We start from the raw sequence: 24449 nt of genomic DNA, 5'->3' as shown, positions 1-24449 counted from the left end.
AAGAAACTCTGTGAAGAGTGATTAAGTACATCAAAGATACAATGGTTGTGTAAACAACCAATCTGGTGGGCGAAAGTGCCAGACCATCTGAGGTGTAGTGTGAAAGAAGGTGTCTGAATCCCAAATCCTCAGGAAAGCCTCTCTTTTCTTCCTCATTCTCTCAGAGCTGCCCTGCAACCTCTCCCATCTCCCACGGAGAGTATGGACTATCTCTGTCCAAATCCTCAAAAAAGACTCCCCAGTGGGTATATCCTGAAGATCAATGACCTGGCTACATCTCGCGGTCCATATGTACCAAGCTATAATGCTGGAAATCAGCTCCCATCTGTGACAATGTCCCTGAGTCCATTGTGTCTGTGAGTATTCTGGGGTAGGGATCCTGCTCAGATGCTGTCCAATGATGAGAAAAGAAATGCTCCCCTAAGTGTCCTCATAGCCTCATGCTGGACCTATCTGTGACCCGAGCTGGAGCTCCCCATGTCGTCACCATGGACTCTGCTATACCATGGAATACTATCCTAAGAGCTCTCCTCCAAATCTGTTGGGCTCTAGGACAGTCCCATAGGCAATGTCTCTGTGTCTCCTTTGGCTCACCACATCGGGCGCAAGCCACTGGGTCCCTGCCATATCCTAGCCAAGTGCCAACTGCTAAACTCCTATGGGCTAGAAGCCATAGAAAGAGAGAGATCTTCCTGGGCCTGAAGCTGTCATGTAGCTGCCTCCAAAAGTCGTATAGAAACTCATCTGAGTTTCCCTCTCTATGCCAATGAGGGATGGCTGCAGGCTGTGCTCTAATCTTGCTCATCTATATCCTCCGTCCCAATCTAGTAGTGTAACCAAAGAAGGGGATGTCGGAAGGCCTATCAAGGAAGGGATCCCTCCACACCCACTCTCTTGGATCCCACTCAAGTCTCTGTAGAGGCCTCCTCTGGTATGCCCAATATCTCCATCCATCTATAAGACAAGTGGTTGGGTCTGGGTCTATGTGTCATTTTCTTTGAAAGTGTGCCACTACTCTGATTCTCTGCCTGGAGCAGCCATTGAGTGCTGTAAGGTCAAGGTCCTCTCGTTGGAGGTGGCCATCCTCCTCAACTGTGAAAGTGAATGTCCTGTCTCTGTAGATGCAATGACTGCTAGAAGGATATCCCCTCTAGATAAAAGACCAATCCAAGTCTGAGAGGAAGCTGTTTCAGTTTGCCAGTCTGGTGGAACCCCTTCCATCGCGGCCTCAATCATAGCCTTGGCTCCCCTAAGACCTTGTAATCTCTGCCTTTGGATCTCGTGTGGTAACTCGTGAAATGCAAACCACTCCCCCATTGATGTAGCGACTTGTAAAGAGAATCTCCCCCATGATAAGTGCGGCCGCTGCCCAATGGTGTGACTTGACTCTGATCTCAAAAAGAAAAGAGGCTGTCTCCTCTTCTCTTCAATAGTAGTGGGGGGGAGCTGGTGGAGCCTTGGAGATACAGATCACCAAGCTCTAATAATGGCAGCTGCAAATCTGACCTCGAAGCTCCTCCCTAAATCTCTGGTGCTAATCTTCTGAAATATCCAGTGAATGTTAGGCTGCCATGGTCCTCCATGTATAGGTGTCAAGTCCTCTAACCTCCCCATCAGAAGTTTCTTCTAGGGCTCCTCACCTGGAAGCAGACCCCTAACAATGAGCTTGACCAATAAGGCTTTGCTCTCACTATTTGGGTCTATGATTCCCAATCCTCCTCTGGATCTAGGGTGTATGATGACATCCCAAGCCACCTTTGCTCTGGTTGGACTCCCATCACCTCCTAACCAAATGAAGTTCTTGATGAGGCGTTTCACCTAGCCAATACATGACCTAGAGAATGCCCAACAAGAAGTGATGTACTACATGGTCGCAAGAAGAACTTGGTTGGCAACCACTACTCTTCTTGCCAACAAGAGTCTCGCCAAGCTCCAATACAAAAGCTTCTGTCTGATGCTCAAAAGGAGGGGTGCTAGCTGCTACTTTGAGGTAATGTCAATCCCCACATGGCATCCGAGATATCTCACGGTGGTCCCGCAGGGAACCCATGTCAAATCCTCATGTGGTCGCCACTCTGGCTGTCTAGTGTCGCATATCCAAAATCCAAAGGATTTGTGCCAATTAATTAATGCTCCCGATGCTCTGCAAAATGTCTCCATGGCTAGTACAAAGGCTCTAAAGTTGGCCTCATTCCCATCCAAGTAAACTGCTGTATCATCAGTAAACTCCACATCAAGAAGCTCCTCAAATTCAAGGATGGGTAGCCTGATGCCTCTGATACCTGTAGATCCGTCTCTCAAGAAGGAGCTCATGGCCTCTGCTACAAATAGAAACAAGAACGGAGCAAGTGGACATCCCTGTCTAACTGATCTATGGGTGTTGAATCTATCTCCTCTTGCCCCTCCAATCATGACCTGGCTATGTGCTGAAGAATAGAGAGCCGCTACACCCTTGACCCACTGCTTTGGAAAGCCCATCCTCAACATTGTGCTCTCCAGGAACTCCCAATCCACACGATCATATGCCTTCTCAAAGTCCAGAAGGAGCACAATAAGGTCTTGCCTCCTGGATCTAGCCAAAGCTGTGGTCTCCCAGAAGGTGAAGATGTTGTCCAAGATACTACGCTCTCGGACGAATCCTATTTGAGTGGGGTGTATAATATCTGACATCAATGGTGCCAGCCTGAGACTAATTGCCTTTGCAAGGATCTTATAGGCAGTTCCAAGCAAGGTGATCGGTCTCCACTGTGTGATCTCCAATCTATCTCCACTTCCTTTCGGGATAAGATAAATCAACCCCTCAAAGAGTCAATCTTGGATAGTCCCTGATGCCATAATCTCCTGCAAGGTTGAGTCCCCTACTCTCTCAAGAAGAAGTATTTGAATCGGTGAGTGGTCTGTGAGGGTCGTGCCAAGTATGATGCCTGTAAGGCCGCCTCTGTCGCAGGCCTAGCATCCACATAAAATCGATCAATCTTGGAGAAAGTTCTGGCTCCTATCGCCCTGTCTCTCCTGGAGAACTGAAGTGAGCCTGTGGTCCTGCCAAACTCTGCTGTGAACCATGGGTGTTGGCCTCTAATCTGGAATAAGAACTTCTCCCAAGCAGCCTGCTCTCCTCTCCTAATGATTTCTGTGCCTCTGCCTCTCCTATCCTCAAGAGCCTCCACCATGTTAAAGTCACCCCCTACCATCCAGTGATCAACCTGTGGTAGAGACTGACTGAGGGTGGTCCAAAACTGTCTCCTGTCTCGTTGGCCATTCGGGGCGTAAATGGCCAACAAACCAATGAGTGCCTCCTCCACTCTCATCGAGACCCACATGGCTCTCCCTGGAATCAGAATACCCCAGCCCTATACCGACTGAGTCCACTGCTTCCCCAACACCTATACATACTCCAGCCTTTATCTCAGTAGCACCTACAGCTGCTGCCCAGTAAGTGTGACTCTGACTTGGCAATAGCTTCCTGCAACATCGGGATATCCTGTCTGCCGAAAGATGGTGCTCTTGTAACATAAGAAAATCAATCCATTCTCCTATCAGAGCTCTGTGCAAATCGTGTCACATGAGGCTCCGACCCTACCTAAAGTGACCACCTCTGAAGCCTCGTACATTCCATGAGAGTATCCTCATGGAGTGTGTCTCAACCTCTTGGACCGGCGTGGCTATATAGCCCATGCCTGCCTCTGCTGCCTCCTAGTATATCCCCGATCATGTGTCCTCTCCGCTATCTTTGCTACGGGGTGTAATGGGGGGAAGTGCTCAGAGTAGGCATCTGAGTCCTCTACCTCCTGCTCACTGTCTTGGGCTATTACGGCCTCCCCTGCCTGCTGTGTGTTGGGTACCTGAGATCTCGGGAAGCTCAACCTGATGGAGCAATGGCCGGGGGGACTGTGGCGTATCTGAAGCTTGTTGTAGCTCGTGAGAAGCTACTAGTGTTGCTGCCTCCGTGGGCTGAATCACATTCATCTGCAATGCAGCCCCTATCAGTAGCTGTGGGACCTCTGGCTCTTGGGCATCCAAAGGAGCGTCTATGGGAGCAGTGTGGGGGTGCAGTGGCTCTACATGGGTTGGCGGCCTAAAGTCCCTGATCACTCTCCACCGTCTCGGCTCTAGGCCCTCGTGCCTCTGCCTCTCATCAACGTGCTCTGTTCGCTGACGCTGTCTCCTCCTCTGTCTAGCCTTGTGCCATCTCTGGCGCTCTGCATCACTTCTCTGACGCATCTTAGGTCTACCACCTCTCTCATCCCTGAAGAAGGTTTGGCATCGCCGTGTCCTGGGGCATTCAACTGCAAGATGTCCAATCATCTTGCAAGCAAAGCACTGACCAAGGAGGCCTGTATGAGAGACTGGTTGGATAAGAAATCCCGTATGAATGGAGGGAATTCTAATATTTTGGGGAAGGCATTGCAAAGACTCTGTGGGTGTTATCACTCGGACTGATGGGTATCTATGTGGGCCTTTTGAGGACTGCATCAGCAAAGGTCCTATCCCTCTGTATGGTGTGGCCGAATGCACTGCCAATCTCAGAAAGGTATGGTGTAAAATACTCGTCAAGGCCAGGAAAAGAGATGGTGATGGCAGTGCCATCTCCAAGCAATGAATAGTCCCGGCCCTTGATCCATCTGTCAAAGTATGTTACTGAGGTCCTGACATCAAGCGGGCTGGTAGCAAGGGCTTCCTCCATCTGCTCGGGTGAACTGAACTGGAGTTTGAAGCATCCCTTTCCGAGGGGCACCACTCGCGTGATCCTGGATGGGGTGCCGGTAAGAGCAGACTGGATGGAGTCCTTAAGACTGTGGATAGACGGACGATCTCCAACCATTTTGCACGCCAAGGATGATGCTTCTAGGGCTGTCACTCTCTCCCTGAGTGCTAGCTCTGTGTCCGAAGCAAAGCGGATTGGTGGGAAGGCATCAATCGAGTGTATGCGGGGGGCTGCACTGGAACCCCTTGGGGATGGTGGAGGACCGGCTGTAATCTCGGGCGATACGCTAGCTCCATGTGTCGATGGTGCGGGTGCTTCCAGGTCTGTTGGCGTAGGGGATAGCCACTGGTCTGCCTGTTGGGGTTGTGCAAGGGAAGGGGAGATGGATGTTGCTTGTGCAAGGAATCTTACAAAGGCTACAAGGGTGGATGAGGAGGCTAAGGCAGTGTCCATAGTTGCGAAGTGAGGAGAGAGTGTGGGCAAAGCAGGTTGGGGCGTGATAGGCAAGGCGATTGCTGTGAGCCAGGGAGGTAGCTGTGGTGGGATAGAGGAGGCGACTGTGATAGGAGGCGGAAGGTGAGGCGGCAATAGGAATAGGGAGTTGGCGGCAGTGGCAGTCGGCCAGCAGGCGAAAGGGGGACGGAAGGGTTGACGAGGCAGTGTTGACGGCAAGGTTGAAGGGCAGACAGGCGGTGGGAGGACTCGCAGGTGATGCATCAGTTCTCCCCAAGGTCAACGCAAGGTTGGCGGCCGTCGGCAGTCTCGCTACGCCAGCAGTCTGGTTTTGCTAGATGAGTGGCATAGGTCTCAAAAAATTCATTAGTGAGGCCATCCCACCTAGGGCTTTTATCCATGGGTAAGTGCAAAAAGACATCCATGACCTCATCCTCACGAATGTCACTTTTGAATGCAACCTAAATGTCACATGAAATGTGGTCCTGAACCAAAGCATAAAAAGTTGAACATGCCATAGAAACATGCTTAGAGGGGTGTTGGGCCGAGCCAATAAGCTCCAAAAAATAGTCGCGGCACATTCAAACAATGGACCGTAGATGTGTAATAACCATGTGCCCATTTGGATGTTGTAGTCTAACCAAACCATATTCTCATGAGCAGGGGAAGGATGCAAACCTCGAAAGAATTTATGAGATTGGCAAGAGGCATCTTGTAAATTGTCAGTCTCAAAGATTTTAGTTTAGCTTACTGATAAGATCTCAATTGGAACTATTGGATAAGATCAACCAGTCGCATAGCCAGTGAGGACAAGAATGTATCATTTGGGGACTCAAGAAACAATGAATGCACCAAGGCTAATAGTTCCTGTGCTCCTTGTTAATGTTGTTTGCAAACGGATGCATGATGGATGCCATATTGTTGGGTGACCATTTGTACATTATTAATCAATTGCTCAAAGGAGTGAGCTCCTCTTGATGGGAAATCAGACATGGATTACTTAGAAGTTGCCCCATATAACCATTGAAAACAGGGTGCTTCAAATAAGATGAATTAAAGTGCAATGGGCCATGTCTAGACAAGGGATCACTCAAGGCATATGGGCCCATCAGCCATAGGACCTCCCCTTTGAACATGATTTCAACCACTAGAAAATGACCATACACCATTCTTGATCAGGATTGGCTTAAATCTCTCATGAATGACCATGAGCACACCAAAGTAACATCCTGCGAAGCCCCCAACATAAAACAAGTGAAACCCATGGTAGTCCACAATCTTGCATGTATCATTGTGACTCTTATGCTCAACATCACATAAAACATCCCACAGATTATCATGTAGAATGTGCCACATGCATATTGCTTACTAGGCGAGCAAATGCCATGCACATTCCAAGTAGCAACTTTCATATTTATTCCAAGAAAGAAGATCAAACCCGAGATTGGTTTTGCCTCAATTTAGCTTTTTGTGCTAGCAAGTCAAGAGTTCCTACATCAAGAAAATTAGCTACCAATGCAAATTAGTTCATCCTTTGACTTGCCGATTTTGAGGTAGAGGGATCCTCTCTCTTTTTTGGGATGGACCTTGAATAACAGCGAGCCCATGGCATAATCACCATCCCGTGTGTCAAAGGCAAGTGTTGCCAGCAGATCTTTGAAACGATCCGCAGAACCTTTCGATGTAGAAGGTGTCCGAGAGGCAGAAGAGACCGTGTCATTATTTGGACGTGCCACAGGGGACCTTATCTTTTAAACGAACATAGGTACATAGAGATTCTTGGGTGGGGCCCAGGTATAGCACCTGAAAAGTCAACAATACTCTTATTGCTTCTTTTAGGGCATACATCCATCCAACCTTCATCTGATTGATCCAAAGACTACATCCATCCAACCTTGATCTGATTGATCCAAAGACTACATAAGCTTTTTCCCCATTGTCTGCATTGATTAAGGGAGGGGTCTCATCATCCGGAAGATTGTCAACCATAAGATCCTCATTAATAGGTGGAGCACTTCCAGCCTCTGGAGCTACATGTTTATTCTCCCAATACATAAGATAGATTGTATTAATAAATCGTCTCCTAGCTTTAGAATTCATGTACTAGGAATATTCTATAGATGTAGGCATATTTGGGATGCACATGAAGATGTGAAATTTACATGCACTTTCAAACGAATCTAAAGGCATATTACGTTGTACAATATTCCACATTATTTGAGTAACACTCACAATTTGATTTTTTAAAGCATGAACCATTAAATCAACATGTTTTTCAATACTTTTTTATGGTGTTTTTTTCCTTCTACTTCGTTCCTTTTTGGCCTATTCGTGAGCCTGAAAATTAGTTTTCCCCAATGTCCCACAAGAGACACAATGGCCAGCAAAAATGCCCCATTTCAAACAAAAATGCAGTGATGGCATTCTAGGGCAATTTCACCACAACCGGTTAGGCCTCTTGCGAGAGTTATCCCATAACATACACATGATTACGATTCGCGACCCTTAAACTAGGAGGCACCAAGATCATATCAATAGCTGCCATAGCTTCCTTTACCAAAGGCCAGTACAAGCAATGCAAGCTTCCACTTCTGCCCACATCGGTTACTCTTGTTGAAGCAGGTGCTGGAAATCAGCCAATAGTTGCCAAGGCATGGCATGAATAAGGTAACGATAAAAAAGCAAAGGCACCTTGGATAAAAGATTATCACGGAGCATAGCTGATGTTAAATAGTACTTCATAAAAGCCCGTGGTCCTAAAAAAATCTCCTCCATACAATCACTCAACAGAAGGGAATTCAATTAGTGGCAAATCCGGAAAAGCATAGGGATTTGGCCTATAAAGAAAAGGATACCCCCCTCTTTCATGAAATGCTGAAAATGAACATAATACTGCCTTCATATCCATAGTAGCTTCCAAAACATCATCTTGATCCTAGACATGTAAGGTCTCACACATAGTTGCATTCGTACTATGTACGGACTAGTTCGAACCGTACGGTTCGAACCGTACGTATCCGTACCATTTCATACCAAAAAAGAAGCTATTTTTGGCCTTTGAAGACTAGACCATACAATATCTTCCAACTCCTAAGCCTTATGTTTATTATCATAATTCCAAGTCTCTCTCACACACACACACACACACACTCTCTCTCTCTCTCTCCCAACTTCCAAGATGAGTATGCAATTCCAAGAGCATCCCTCCCCCCCTCCTCTCTCTCTCTCTCCAAACTGACTGCCAACAAGCCTCTCTCTCGTTCCACACACACACACACACACACAAAAGAATGAAGAGCCTATTTGTCCATCCACCCTAAACTTTGCTTTGTTCTTTGATGTATTACATATACACTCCCATTTGTCTTCTAGTAGCGCATTGCGCATGTTGTGCGTGAGGTTTTTCCTTGTTATCCTCATGTATTCATCCTATTAACTCAAGTGACATTGCTATTTTAGCTCTAAACATGTGTTCTATTACCTATAATCCAAAATAACCAAGTTTTTGTTTTTTTTTCGTACTAATATCGTACCATACCTTATAAAATCATAAGGTACCAATTAGTACCGTATTTTATCGTACCGTACCGTACCGTACCTGACAACCTTGTTCTCACGGTTGTGTTGAACACAATCTCCCAGTAATGTATTAGCAAACTCCAGCCAGTGTTCCTAGTCTAAATTTTTCGATTCCTCAGTGGTAGATGTGACCTATGCATAGGAGCGTCACTGTCGATCATATGGTGGAGGTTCCTTAGTTTCTTCCATCAAGCATCAAAAGCATGTTTGCTATGTTTGACTAATGGTTGCGTATCAAGATTGGGTTGAGGGAAAACTTCGGAAGAGGGAGTACATGGAACCATTTCTTCCCCCTCTTTAGCAACCGAATTGGGCCCCAAAGTCTCCACCACCTGATCGATAAAGGCGGTGTTCAATTCAGACACGATTGCAGCAAAGTACACCGGTTATTTTGCTCGTCTGATCATGTAGGTCCGCTCCAAATCATCTGATCTGATCTAATCTGAGATTTGATTTGATCTGATCTGAGATCTGATCTGATCTGCTCGCTTTGCTCTTCCCTTCCTTTCTCTTAATAGAACTCTCTCTCTCTTTTTATTTTCATAATAGGTATTTGTATTAATTTACGGAAAAAAAAACATGATAACTAGATTTCAAAGTATAAGGTGGCTCTAGGCCATCAAGTGGAAACCAAATACAGCAGGATTAGCAACATAAAAGACGAGAGTGCAAAAGGCACCTCGGGACTAAATGGACACAAGTGATCAAGAGGTTTGATGGGACTTTGTTGTGCGAGCCTTTGCCTTTGCTACCAACGTCCCCAGTACACCATCTTCAGAGAAGTCTCCCAGCATTGCAAAGGGATTGGGTCTTGGATAGTCAGCCTTGGAAGAGGAAGGCATGCCTACTAAGTGGGAAGTAGAACCTAGATACCTGGGACCCCATGGAGTGATGACTCTAACAGTAGCATCGAAGGCCAATTGAACCGAAGGGTCAGAGGCGCGCAGCGATGGATGGGTGAGGCTATTGTTGTTGCATGGTGGGGGGTGGCAAATCCTTTGCAATAGTAGTAACTCGAGCAGTAGGCGCATCCAAGGATTTGTTATGACGACGTGAATAAGTGCGGAGGAAATCCTGTTAAGGAGGGGCAGTAGGTACCACAAACACTTAAGTCTCCTTTGTTTTTCCCTTACTATGCCAGGCTTCTGTCCATCTTTGTGTCTCCAAGTTTGAAGGAGCAACTTGCTTGCCTTTGGACGGAGTAGGCTGAACAATCTATTGCTCTGCAAAAGAGGGGGGGTTATGCTGATCGCTGTCCATGGGCTGATCTACCAAAGTGCCCTTGCAATTAGGACATTCAGTCATGAACCAGTTGACCGTGTGAGAAACAGTGGCCAACAAAAGTACCCCATTTGAGCTAAAACCGAAGCGGTCGCATACCTGTACAATTGACGTGCAGCCAATTGCGTCACTTCCTGGCAGTATCCCACAGCATGCATAGTTTGTTTTGGTTGGTGCCTTCAAACTAGGGGGTACCAACACATGGCCTTTGGCAGCCATCACATCATTGAGAAAGGCCCAATAGACAGCCGGGAAATTCTCCACTTCTACCCACATTGGACATTGGTAGTTGAACAAACATTGAAATTCTGGCAGGGGGCACCATGTGACAATATGCACCAACTGTTTCTCAAAGAAAAGGGGCTGCTTTTGGAGGAGGAAATCCTGGGCTGAAGCGGAGAGAAGCATGACCTCATAAAATCCATGTGGGCCGGCAAAGGTCTCCTCCACACAATTAGTCTAAAGAATGGCGGTCAACCACTACTGATGAATCCTAGTAAGCATGGGAATCCGACCCATGAAGAAGATAATCAGCCTTTGCTCATGAAAGGCTGAAAAGGAACAAAGCAATTGTTGGGTGGACACTTGTGTATCTAAAAGCTCCTCTACACGGGCACGGATAGCTTGATGGCTATGTTCACATATTCTTCCAAGAGGGTATTTGCAAACACAAGAGGGTATTTGCAAACTCGAGCAATTGTTTCCAGTTCAGTTCTTGTGGGTCTTGCGAAATAGAGGCCACTTGAGCATACTGTTGAGAAATAGACAAATGATGTATGCTCCAGGAAAAGATGTCTTGGATCCCATATGCACAGTGAGGAGAGTAGAACAACCCAACTTCTATAAAGCATTGTACTTGACTATCACTTTCACACAATGATGAATGCAATATCATGATGCTGTGTACTTTCAGTTAGTCTCATTGTCATTTTCAATCTCTTACACAAGATTGTGTTTATGAGTCCAAGCTAATCTATCTTGGAACCTAATTCACTTGTGTAACATTTGGTCTAGTCACTATCCATGTCACTATGAACTTAGTCTTCATCTTCCAACCTCCATAGCTGCCATGCTCTAGATCCATGCATTTCAACACATACGAGTGAGGTGGAGAATCACTTGGGTCAAAGACCTCTAGGGCAGCATTGAATTTTTCATGGAGGTGCCTGCTGCGTTTGACGAAGGGCTGAGTATTAGTAAGTGGCTGAGCTATCTCTGCGGTGCGAGGCACCATGTCTTCTTCCACAGCCTCTTTTTCCACGTCCATGTCTGGCCTCAAGCCCTCAACAGGCTGGTCCATGTCATCCATCTTCACACCTGCCATCGAGGGCAAGGAGTGTCAAAAGACCATTCTTCCTCCTTCGTTTACTTGTGCTGCACAGCCCCTGCACACAACAAGCAGAGGGGATGATGCAGGCAGAGCAACAGGTTGCACGCTGACCAAAAGGGCAGCAAAAAGACTGGTGAGGCAGGCCGCAAGCTTCGCGGGGCAGCAAAGTGGAAGGGTGGCACAGGACAGGAGGTTGGTGTCACAGGCCTGCAGCAGGGTACCACAGGGCAGATGGTCATAGGAGAGGAGCCCTAGATGGGAGCAGGGCAGCAGAGGTGCAGAGGCAGAAACCCTGCGCAAGCAGGCCGAGGCATGGGCACAGGTCGGCACACTGCAAAGGGGAGGCCCTGTCAGGTCGCCATCATCATCTCTCTTTTTGTTTTGTAAACGCTAATTGTAATAATTACAAGGAAAAACACAAGATTACAGGATATAGGATGACTCTTGGCCATCGTGCGTAAAATCAGAGACATCACAGTGAAGGTACAAAGAAAGCAAAGTGACTAAAGGGGGGGCAGAAGAAACTGCAATATGCAAAGCAAGAAAACCCTATGTAGGGAGAATATTAGTTAATTCGATCAAGTCCAGTTGCCAATGAAGAAGCCCTTTGAAGCAGGCTATATGACTCAGCATGCTTGATGAAGCATCAAAGATGAACGCATTCCTCATGGTCCATATATGCCAACAACCCTAGAAGCATGGGAAAGGAAAGAGCACTTTCATATCCGCCTACATGGGGTATGCAAACTTGGGATGTCCAAAGACCCAGTCCTTTGGAAGCATCCATAGGCTAACCACTCGTAACCAATGGCCCATAGTAGTGATTAAACCTTCCTCGTGATCGTGCAAGTGAGGAACCAATGGTAGGATGTTTCAATAGACGCACAATGGAAAACTCTGGTTAGACGCCTGTGCATTCTGCAAGTGCCCCCCAGTCAAACACCTTGCTCATCATCCTCTCTCAGAAACAGCTCTTAGCCATCAGTGCCACAAAGCTAGAGTTGAAAGAAACAACGATCTTTGGTTAGGTCGTAGGACACTCCCCATCTAGGGACCAGCTTCGGGATTGCCTTCACTCCACGCTGCACATTGGCACATCGCAGATCACTGAGGCAGTCCTCATGGGTCAAGGGATCTTCATGGTTTGACTCACCTCTATGGACGCAACTATTGAGCTAGTGGATAGCTCACCCTATGCCATCACGAAGGGGGTCATTTACATGGTACAGTGGCTTAACAGTGGAGGCATTTGCGCTCCATAATAGGTTTCTTAGACATCTGGTCACCTTATTTTTCCCCGGATTGGAGGTAGAGTATCGCCAGTTAGTGGAGGACTTTGGTTGGCTCTTCGGCATAGTTCTTTCTACCTCCTTCGCAGATGCAATGACAGCTACAGAAGTTCCAAAGGTACGGGTGGCTGTGAAAAATACAAAGAATATACCAAAGTTCTTGGAGATTAAGGTAGGACACTCCTTCAGGCAACAGGTCGTTGTGAGCGGGCAACCAGCACAGTGTCTGTGTTGCCATGAATTTGGACATTATGTAGCAGATTGTATGCGCTTCGGAGCCAAGGCGACTCCGCCGATAGGCCCCCGAGTGGATGGTGACGGTTTTAGATAGGTCCAAAGATGACAGAGAAGGAGATGGCACGGGGGGCCGCAGTCAGCCCCTCAAACACAACCACGATAGCAACCCCCACACCTACCCGGTATCTTCGACCACCCCACCATCCCTCGATCTTCCTCCTTCCCACCTTCTCCTCCACCGATCAGCCCCCCCGAATCCCCACCCAGTACAGGTGAACTCCTCCCCCCTCCCTCCCTTTCCACAAAGGTGATGAGCCACATATGCCTACATCCTCCACTCACCAGCAACCTAGCCCCCCCCCCTCCCCACACAGCCTCTAGCTCATCTGTCTCTGCTGCCCATCACACTTTCCTGAGACAAGCGCAGCTGTTACTATAGGAGTTCTTTCCCAGTGGTCCGTGGTCCTACCTGAGAGTTGCGGAGTGCAGAGAGTTTCCACTACCTCTGGAGGTGGGGATCTTCGTGGTATGCAAGTCAAGGAGCAGCAAGGTCCATATACTAGCACCAGCGGATGGACCAAACTATGCCTTCTTCCTTTAGACCTCTCACTTAGGGGATTGGATGATGACATAGATAGAGGAGAAGGTGAAGAGTCAGGTGGCAAACTACATCTCCCATTGGATGGGAGAAGGAGGACTAGTACTAATTTCCCAGCAGTGGCTATGTTGCATATTGGACATTAACAGGTGGGCTGGTGCTGAGGTTCCACATTTGAGCATTATCTTTTGAGCCCCTCCATAGTGGACAACATCGATGGATGTGATCGAGTGGCCCCTAGCACAAGCTGCCCATCTCTACCAGTGTACAGAGTTACGACTCTGAGCTTGGCTGATAGATGCCCTAGTCCCGCCCGAGGGCCACCATGGGGGAATGGAGTTCATCGTCCAGGCCTACGGCAAAGCATATTTGCATGCCCCCATAGCTCTTCTTTTTCATCAGTAGCTTCCACACCGAACATATGCCTGTTCGGTCAGTCACGGGTTTCCCTATGAGTTTACATCTTGCATCCTGGAATCTGAATAGTCTCCACTACAGTGGAGCACGTGGTTCCAAAAAGTTGATTGTCGGCAAGAGTTGCAACCTGCCCTTGCCGGACGGATCGACATCCTACTTTTGCAGGAGCACAAGCTCACCCCTACCTAGGCCCATTGGGTAGGAAAGGTACTCCCAGGCAGTTCACACACTTACTGGGAGTACGCCATGGGGGCCCACGGCAGGAATGGAGGCGTATGTACCTCTATTGGCTCAAGCCTCACCGCCTGTGTACGTGATCACGGGGCGATTGTGGTAAGGAGGGTTCTATGGATCACATTGGATATTGGGGACTCGTGCCTCGGAGTCCTCAATGTTTATGTCCCTACTGAGGTTAGGGCACGCAGCAGGTTCTGGGTGGAGATCGCAGTAGAACTCCTAGAGCTGGACTCCTGGATCGTTGGAGGAGACTTCAACAACCTGGAGGCCTTACAGGACTAGCAGGGCAGAGGCAAAAACTATCAGGGTATGGCAAGGGAGGAGCAGGAGGCATAGGAGGTCTTCCTCCTCATAGTAGGAGCACGCGATGCCTGGAGGAACCCAGCTTTCCACAGGAGGGAGAGGTCGTTGGACTTCTCTTGGTGGGGATACAGGCGGCTGGGCGGAGTTTTGCTGGAGCAGTTGGATAGGTTTGCGAGGCGGCACAGGTTGTGTGGAGAGGAGCATGCCACATTTTCCACCGTTTGGCACCCAGCCTTGGATGTATCTCGTGGGGAGCTTTCTGTTGGTAGGCAGTCAGCCAGGGCCGTCACCTTTTGTATGAGGCCGGGATGCAAGACATGATCTTCATCATTGAGGCTGGGTCTTGTGCTATGGTCAGCTTGGAGGCTTTACCCAGCCGCCAGGTACTAGAGCCTACAGTAGACCGCTCTGAGGCATGGGAGATCGTAGGGAGTCTTACTGGATGGCACATCTGGAAGGTACTTTGTCAGGAGGTTTTTGGTGGGGAGAGCCTTTCAGTACAGGCGACTTTTGCAGAGCTCTGGACTTCCATCATCCACTCCCTCTGCGGCCAGTGGGACCAGGTGCAGGGCGAGTTTGGAGCTCATCAGGAGCTCTGTTTTCACTTTTTGCGCACCTGGGGTGGCCAGGACCTGTTCTTCATGATGCAGGCAGGCAGCCCCAGATGGCGATACACCCCTCTCCATGGCTTCTTGTCCCCATCCCCCCCAAAGAGGCTTGTATACTTGATGTATTTGTGACTTTGCATTAGCTCCAGCTAGTCTGTTGAGCATGAGCACTTTGCTGTATTTAGTTTTTCTGAGTAATATAATTAGCCACACTTGCAAAAAAAAAGAGAGTTAGCCACCTCCCGATCTGGAGGTGGGTGCCAAGAAGATTTAGCAAGGACCAATCTCCAGGATTGGATCAAATGATTCAACAACATAAAAGACTTCAGATGGATAGGCTGTTTGGCATTAAGCACATGCCACCATGAGGCATAAATCCTGTTGCTCCCATGCTTGATACCTTGAGTCTCAAGGAAAAATTGGCAATTAAGTACTAGGGTTGCCTACCCTCATACACTGTCTAGAACAATGATTAACAAAGAAATCATATGCTTCTCCCAATCTAGAACAGTCCTACCGCCCATTCTTTTGGGAGTGCAAATAGGGTGCTAGGAGATCGAGGAGATACCCATCTGAACAGAACCATTTTTTCAAGCAAAAATGTAGACAATTTGAGTGATTTGTTATAATTGAGACTTGGACGAGGGAAGCAAGGGAAGGTAATATGAAATCATTGGTATCATGATTGTCTGCGCTATTTTCGATCTTATGCGGAAAGGCCAAGCTTAAGATTTCCAATACACAAACTTATCCATAATATGCGAGGATATCCAATCTATTTAACGGTTTGGGTGAAACCTGCACTCCCAAATGATAGCCCAAGTGCCTGAAAACAAAGTCTTGAAGCACCACCTTGCCTTGCGATCCCAAGGCTCGGAGATCACTCTCGATGCGACTTGTAAGGGCCAACTTAGATGCATTAATGTGTAGCCCTAAGGCAAGGGCGAATAAGTCCCATGTGGCCATAGTTGTTTGCATGCTATCTGGATCAGCCTTAAGAAACATGAAGGTGTCATCTGCCAAGGCCTAACCCACTAACTATTCTTGCGAATGGGAAGAGACTCCAATCACATCACCATTGGCCGCTAGATGAGACAACATCGCTAGAATAGGGTGAGTGGCCAAGGCACATAATAAAAGACTCAACGGGCAACCTTGCCTAACCGATTGACAAAGGGGTAATGATGTCATGGCACCACCATCGATCAGAACTCTTGACGAGGAATCTGTGTGGATAGTATTGATAAATGTAGACATTCTCAAATCAATATCCATGCCTTGCATCAACTGACCCAGGAAAGACCATTCCAAATGCTTGAACACTTTTTCCAAGTCCAATTGAACGAGAACCATTTTTTGCTTCGTGTGTCAAGAATCATGTGGTGGGGGGACTTGCTCAAGATGCTGCACCGAACACACACAGAATGCACAAGGAGAAGCTCACTCAAGAGATAAGAAGAGAGATGGAGGCCAAAACGTTTTCTTGCTGGTTTTTTGTTCTTCTTCCACACACTTTACAATGTACACAAAGTATAGATAAGATACAACATAAAGGAAAGTGGCCTACTAAGTCAAACAATGCATAACCGACTACACTAGTTGACTGGCGCTATAACTATGCCAGCTGTAAATAGGTATAACAACTTGAATATAATAAGTAATGAGTCAGTGGCCATGTGAGAGTCATAATGACCACCGACGTGCTAAGTGTAGACGTGTGGACCCATCTAACCAGGCGGTCCATCATTAATGTCCGCATGTATTGAGCTTGTTATCTCAACACTCCCCCTCAAGCTCAACTGCATCTTTGCAACTCCAAGTAAGCTTCGAAACTTTTGAAGCTTCTCTGTACCCAATATTGAGATGACAAGCTCAACACATGTGGACATTGATGATGGACCGCCTGGTTAGATGGGTCCACACGTCTACACTTAGCACGTCGGTAGTCATTATGACTCTCACATGGCCATTGACTCATTACTTACTATATTCAGGTTGTTACACCTATTTACAGGTGGCATAGTTATAGCGCCAGTCGACTAGTGTAGTCGGTTATGTATTGTTTGACGTAGTAGGCCACTTTCCTTTTATGTTGTATCTTATCTATACTTTGTGTACATTGTAAAGTGTGTGTAAGAAGAAGAAAAAACTAGCAAGAAAACGTTTTGGCCTCCATCTCTCTTCTTGTCTCTTGAGTGAGCTTCTCCTTGTGCATTCTGTGTATGTTTCAGCGCATCATCTTGAGCAAGTCCCCTCACCACGCGATTCTTGACATGGTATCAGAGCCGCACCATTGAGAGAGGTTGATTTCGAAGGCTGAAGTGAAGGAAAAGAAGCAAGGTTCGAGCGAGTAAGCAACGGGTAAGAAACTTTTCCATTCTCTACTTCTTCTCTTGGACAGTGCCTGTGGAGGCACCGAAAGCAGGGCAGAGCAAAAATCTTAGATTGCAGTGAGATTTGGTGTGCGCGAAGAGTGCTGTGTATTCTGCAGATAAGCACTTTAGGGCTTGTTCGCTGCTATTTTGGCCATCCGAGGTCATTTCAGGCCCCGTTTTAGAGCCACAAGGTTGCGGACAACAGTTTCAGGGTACAGTGTGACTTCGGCTGTATTGACCGAACGTGGATGCACAGGTTACAGATTTCAGATCTGTAAGTTTAAAAGTGTTTATCAACGAATAAACACAAGGTTTATCTGCAAACTGGTTGCAGATTGCATGTATTGTTGAGCAGACAGTGAAAAGGGCTGTCTAGTGTATTACTGTGCACTACAGGTCGAGGGTTGCAGAAGATTTACTTGCTGTTTAGTATTAGTTTTGTGATAATGGCAGAGAATAGTGGAAGCCCCATCATTGAGAAGCTCGACAAGAACAACTATCCTTCATGGAAGTTCCGTGTCACGAACTTCCTTATTGGAAAAGGCCTCTACGAGTTTGTTTCAGGTGAATAAAAGGAGCCGGAGGTGAGTGATCCTCCAACTGCAGAAGAGACAAAGGCACGGAAGGAATGGAATGAAAAAGACAAAAAGGTCATGTATTGGCTATCTGAAGTAATTGACAATAATATACTGGGACATATCAGAAATGCAGGGAATTCATATGCAGCTTGGACCATACTTAAAAGTATGTTTTCTGTAAATACAAAGGCACGGAAGATTCAACTCAAGCAAGAGATGAATACATTGAAGAAAGGGAAGATGTCTATCAATGAGTATGCACTGAAGGTAAGGAGCATTGCAGATGCCTTGGCAGCGATTGATGCAATACCCGATGATGATGATTTGGTGTCGTCTACCTTGGGTGGACTGAACAATGAAAAGGCTTCGAAGTCTTTTGTAACATCCGTATATGTCAAAAAGCCATTTCCAGATTTCGATGAGTTGGTCTCCCTTATGATCACTGAAGAGATCAACATGCAGAGTGAGACATCTGAAAAAAGTGGTGAACAGGTCCAAGCTTTCTACTCCAGTTCAGGAAGGGGACGTGGCAGGTTCTCTTCAAGAGGCCGTGGTATAGGACGTGGTAGTGACAACCAGCAAAATAGATTGAATCAGCAATTTGGCGATATGCAGGTTTCAGGAGGTCATGGTAACTTTAGAGGCAGGGGGAGCTTTAGAGAAAGAGGTGGATGGCAGAACAGAGGTTCTAACAACTCTGGTATTGTGTGTCACTACTGTGGCAAAACAGGTCATATTGCAGCCCAATGTTATGCTAAGAAAGATGATATTCGCAGTGGTAAGTTGCAGCAAGGAAACTATGCATCGTCTTCACGACAGAATGAAGATAAAAATGAACGTCTGTTTGTTATGTAGCATATGCTGAATGCTGTTACAGGAAAGGGAACACATGATGATGTTTGGTATGTTGATTCAGGTGCATCCAATCATATGATCAGCCATGCAGAATGGTTTGGAGAGATGCAGGATTTGCAAAATGCAGGTTATGTGTAGACGGGTGATGATTCATGCCACCCAATTTCACACATTGGAAAAGTTCCCTTGTCCTTGCATGATTGTAAGACAAAGAGTCTTTCAGATGTATTACATGTGCCATCTATTACAAAGAAGTTGGTGTCAGTGAGCAAGGGCTGCAAGTCAGATTTAATGCAAAGGGCTGCTTTGTAGAAGACTTCAATGACAAGTGCAGATTGGTAGCAAAGGGAAGTAGAGTTGGACGTATGTTTACTCTGGATGCTGGAATTCCTACTATGAATGTTGCTATGTATGCTAAAGGAAAAGATGTTGTAGCAGATATTGAAATTTGACACAAACGCATTGGATATGCAAATGTACAAAGGCTGAAATTAATGCAGTCCAAAGGGTTGGTTACAGGTTTGCCTACATTTAGAGTTGCAGAATTTCATAAGATATGTGAAGCATGTCAGTTTGGCAAGCAGGCAAGACAAACCTTTTCACATGACAGAGATGTAAGCAGAAATATCCTTGATGTTGTGTATACAGACATTTGGGGGCCTACACAAAATGTATCTCTTGGAAGCAGTTCATACTTTGTCACATTCATTGATGATTGTTCTAGAAAGCTGTGGGTATATTTTATGAAGGAAAAGAGTGAAGCGTTTGAGCACTTTAGAACTTTCAAGGCTGCAGTTGAAAGAGAAAGAGGCTTGAAAGTAAAGTGCTTGAGGTCAGATGGAGGGGGAGAGTATCTCTCGAATGAGTTCAGTGATTTTCTGAGGTCTCATGGGATAAAGAGGCAATTCACATGCAGGTATACCCCACAAAAAAATGGGGTTGCAGAAAGGAAAAACAAGCATATTGCAGAAGTTGCACGTGCCTTGATGGCTGAAAAGAATAGCCTTCTGCAACCAGCCTAGCTTTGTATCTACTAATAGAACCATCTGCATTGTGCTAAATCTTACAAACCCACTTACATCCAATAGCTTTCTTGCCCTTTGGCAATGATACTAGATCGCAAGTCTTATTGGCCTCTAATGCAACCATCTCCTCATCCATTGCTACATTTCAATGAGTATGACCAACAGTATCCTCAAAACAAGTGGCCTCAACATCCTCAACTAGTTTCACCATATAAGCATAATGGTGAGCTGCATAACCTTCAAAACCAAATATGTTAACAGGGTATCTCACCCTGCTAGACTTGCATACCACTGGATCACTCAATGGAGTCTTTGCATTGATGCGTGCTCTCTACACACCTGGAGACCTCACTGAAGGAATGTCAAGCTCATCATCCAAGCTCTCTGAGCCACTGGATTCTCCATCAAGAACTGCATCAATGCCATCTGACACTTTATTCTTTCCTTTGTCTTTACCAGTAGTGCTACTAGATGCACCTGAAGATGTAGAGCTACTCCTTACTCTCCCAGACCAAGGACTACCAGATGATATCTCTGGTCCACTAAGAGTTCGTGATTCTTGCTTTTCAGCCTGCACATGAGTGTCATGATCATCATCATCATCCAATGCATCACCATTAGATGCATACCAACTGCTTATTTCATCAAAGATGACATCCCTACTTACTCTGAACTTACATGTGACAGGGTTATAACAACGATACCCTTTCTGCTCTAAAGAGTATCCAATAAAAACACATTTTTCTGCCTTTGGATCAAGCTTCTTCCATAGCTCATCTAGCACATGAACGTATGCAGCACAGCCAAATACCTTGAAGTGTGATACATCAGGCTTCTTGCCAGTAAAGCATTCTTCAGGAGTCATCTCATGAATTGCAGCTGTGGGAGTTCTGTTCATAATATAAACAGTAGTATGAACAGCCTCAGACAAAAAATGCTTAGATATTTGCTTTGGCAGCAGCCAAAGGTTGGAGGTTGCAGCAAATGGATGTGAAGAATGCCTTCTTGCATGGTGATTTGCAGGAAGAAGTGTATATGGATCAGCCAGCAGGTTATGAAGATTTAGAGCATCCCACGTATGTGTACATGTTGAAGAAGGCGCTCTATAGGCTCAAGCAAGCACCTAGAGCATGGTCTGACAAGATCAGAGAGTATCTTGTTAATATTGGCTTTTATGTTTCTGATGCTGATCACTCACTTTATGTGAGAAAGGGAGATGCAGGTTTGGTCGTCATAGTCATCTATGTGGATGACTTGATTATTACAAGTGATAGTGATAGTGGGATTGCTAAAGTCAAGGATTTTTTGAAGAAGTTTGAGATGAAGGATTTAGGTGAGCTAAGGTACTTCCTTGGCATTGAGGTGATCAGATGTGATGATGGTATATGGCTGTCCCAAAGATAGTATGGCTTGGATATGTTGTCCAAGTATGGTATGACAGCATGCAAACCACTTTGAGTCCCGTTGGAGCAGAATGTAAAATTGAGTGCTGATGTTGGGGATGAGATAGAAGACCCAACTATGTTCAGGAGGATAGTGGAGAGTTTGATCTATATGACTATTACAAGGCCAGACTTGAGCTACGCTGTTGGTCTTGTGAGTCAGTTTATGCAAGTACCTAGAAAGCCACATTTGGATGCAGTCAGACGCATATTGAGATATGTGAAGTCCACATTACATTATGGACTTTTCTATGAGGCAGGTACAGATGTACAGGTGTTTGGATACACAGATGCAGATTGGGCTGGTAGTATGTCTGATAGAAGATCTACCAGCGGATAGATGTTCTCTCTTGGTAGTGCAGCAGTTGCTTGGAGCAGCAAAAAGCAATCTACAGTTGCTTTGTCGAGTACAGAGGCTGAGTATAGAGGTGCTGCTGTTGCAGCATGTGAGGTAGTATGGCTACAAAAGTTAATGGCTGATTTGGATGTGCAGGTGGAAGGTCCAGTTATCATTTATTGTGACAACATGAGCAGTATACAGTTGGCTAGGAACCCTGTGTTCCATGCCAGGACAAAACATATTGAGGTACATTACCACTTTGTGAGAGAGAAGGTATTAGCAGGTGAGATTGACTTAGTGTATGTCAGCACATAGGATCAGATAGCTGACATCTTCACGAAGGCATTGGGTACAGAGAAGCTTCAAAAGTTTCGAAGCTTACTTGGAGTTACAGAGATGTAGTTGAGCTTGAGGGGGAGTGTTGAGATGACAAGCTCAACACATGCGGACATTGATGATGGACCGCCTAGTTAGATGGGTTTACACGTCTACACTTAGCACGTCGGTAGTCATTATGACTCTCACATGGCCACTGTCTCATTACTTACTATATTCAGGTTGTTACACCTATTTACAGCTGGCATAGTTATAGCGCCAGTCGACTAGTGTAGTCGGTTATGCATTGTTTGACGTAGTAGGCCACTTTCCTTTTATGTTGTATCTTATCTATACTTTGTATACATTGTAAAGTGTGTGTAAGAAGAAGAAGAAACTAGCAAGAAAACGTTTTGGCCTCCATCTCTCTTCTTGTCTCTTGAGTGAGCTTCTCCTTGTGCATTCTGTGTGTGTTCGGCGCATCATCTTGAGCAAGTCCCCTCACCACGCGATTCTTGACACCCAATGCCTTCATGAAGATGTCAGCTATCTGATTCTATATGCTGACATACACCAAGTCAATCTCACCTGCTAGTACCTTCTCTCTCACAAAGTGGTAGTGTACCTCAATATATTTTGTCCTGGCATGGAACATAGGGTTCCTAGCCAACTGTATACCGCTCATGTTGTCATAATAAATGACAACTGGATCTTTTACCTACACATCTAAATCAGCCAATAACTTTTGCAGCCATACTACCTCACATGCTGCAACAACAGCATCTCTATACTCAGCCTCTGTACTCAATAAAGCAACTATAGATTGCTTTTTGCTGCTCCAAGTAACTGCTGCATTACCAAGAGAGAACATGTATCCGCTGGTAGATCTTCTATCAGACATATTACTAGCCCAATCTGTATCTGTGTATCCAAACACCTGTACATTTGTACTGCCTCATAGCAAAGTCCATAATGTAATGTGGACTTCATATATCTCAATATGTGTCTAACTGCATCCAAATGTGGCTTTCTAGGTACTTGCATAAACTGACTCACAAGACCAACACCGTAGCTCAAGTCTGGCCTTGTAATGGTCATGTAGATCAAACTCCCCACTATCCTCCTGAACATAGTAGGGTCTTCTATCTCATCCCCAACATCAGCACTCAACTTTACATTCTGCTCCAACGGGACTGAAAGTGGTTTGCATGTTGTCATACCATACTTAGACAACATATCCAAGCCATATTGTCTTTGGGACAACCATATACCATCATCACATCTGATCACCTCAATGCCAAGGAAGTACCTTAGCTCACTTAAATCCTTCATCTCAAACTTCTTCTTCAAAAAGTCATTGACTTCAGCAATCCCACTATCACTATCACTTGTAATAATCAAGTCATCCACATAGATGGCTATGATAACCAAACCTGCATCTCCCTTTCTCACATAAAGTGAGTGATCAACATCAGAAACATAAAAGCCAATATTGACAAGATACTCTCTGATCTTGTCAGACCATGCTTTAGGTGCTTGCTTGAGCCCATAGAGCGCCTTCTTCAACTTGCACACATACATGAGATGCTCTAAATCTTCATAACCTGCTGTGGCTGATTCATATACACTTCTTCTTGCAAATCACTATGCAAGAAGGCATTCTTCACATCCATTTGCTGCAACCTCCAACCTTTGGCTACTGCCAAAGCAATCACACATCTGACAGTTGCCATCCTAGCAACTGGAGTAAAGGTTTCTTCATAATCTATGTCATATGTCTGGGCATAGCCTTTTGCAACCAGCCTAGCTTTGTACCTACTAATAGAACCATCTGCATTGTGCTTAATCTTATAAACCCACTCACATCCAATAGCTTTCTTGCCCTTCGGCAATGATACTAGATCCCAAGTTTTATTGGCCTCTAATGCAGCCATCTCCTCATCCATTGCTGCATCCCAATGAGCATGACCAACAACCTCCTCAAAACATGTGAGAGATGCATAACCTTCAAAACCAAATCTGTTAACAGAGTATCTCACCCTGCTAGACCTGCGTACCACTGGATCACTCAATGGAGTCTTTGCATTGACGCGTGCTCTCTACACACCTGGAGTCCTCATTGAAGGAATGCCAAGCTCATTATCCAAGCTCTTTGAGCCACTCGATTCTCCATCAAGAACTGCATCAATACCATCTGACACTTTATTCTTTCCTTTGTCTTTACCTGTAGTACTACTAGATGCACCTGAAAATGTAGAGCTACTCCTTAGTCTCCCAGACCAGGGACTACCAAATGATGTCTCTGGTCCACTAAGGGTCCGTGATTCTTGCTTTTCAGCCTGCACATGAGTGTCATGATCATTATCATCATCCAATGCATCACCACTAGATGCATACCAACTGCTCATTTCATCAAAGATGACATCCCTGCTCACTCTGAACTTATATGTGACAGGGTTATAACAACGATACCCTTTCTGCT

At 45.9% G+C, this 24449-nt stretch overlaps 1 protein-coding gene and 1 pseudogene across 7 annotated transcripts in view; one reads left to right on the top strand and one right to left on the bottom strand.

Moving 5' to 3' along the window:
- LOC148036504 (uncharacterized) overlaps window positions 1-24449 on the top strand; it is a 102532-nt gene that overhangs the window by 62966 nt on the left and 15117 nt on the right. The window lies entirely within an intron of this gene.
- LOC148036505 (uncharacterized) lies at window positions 1012-4221 on the bottom strand (annotated as a pseudogene).

Source organism: Lygodium microphyllum, chromosome 5, assembly GCF_053477565.2.
Source record: "Lygodium microphyllum isolate KBCC chromosome 5, Lygodium_microphyllum_v1.1.10, whole genome shotgun sequence".
Lineage (NCBI taxonomy): Eukaryota > Viridiplantae > Streptophyta > Polypodiopsida > Schizaeales > Lygodiaceae > Lygodium > Lygodium microphyllum.
The sequence above is the reverse complement of the archived record's forward strand: the minus strand, read 5'-3'. Positions and strand labels throughout refer to the sequence as shown.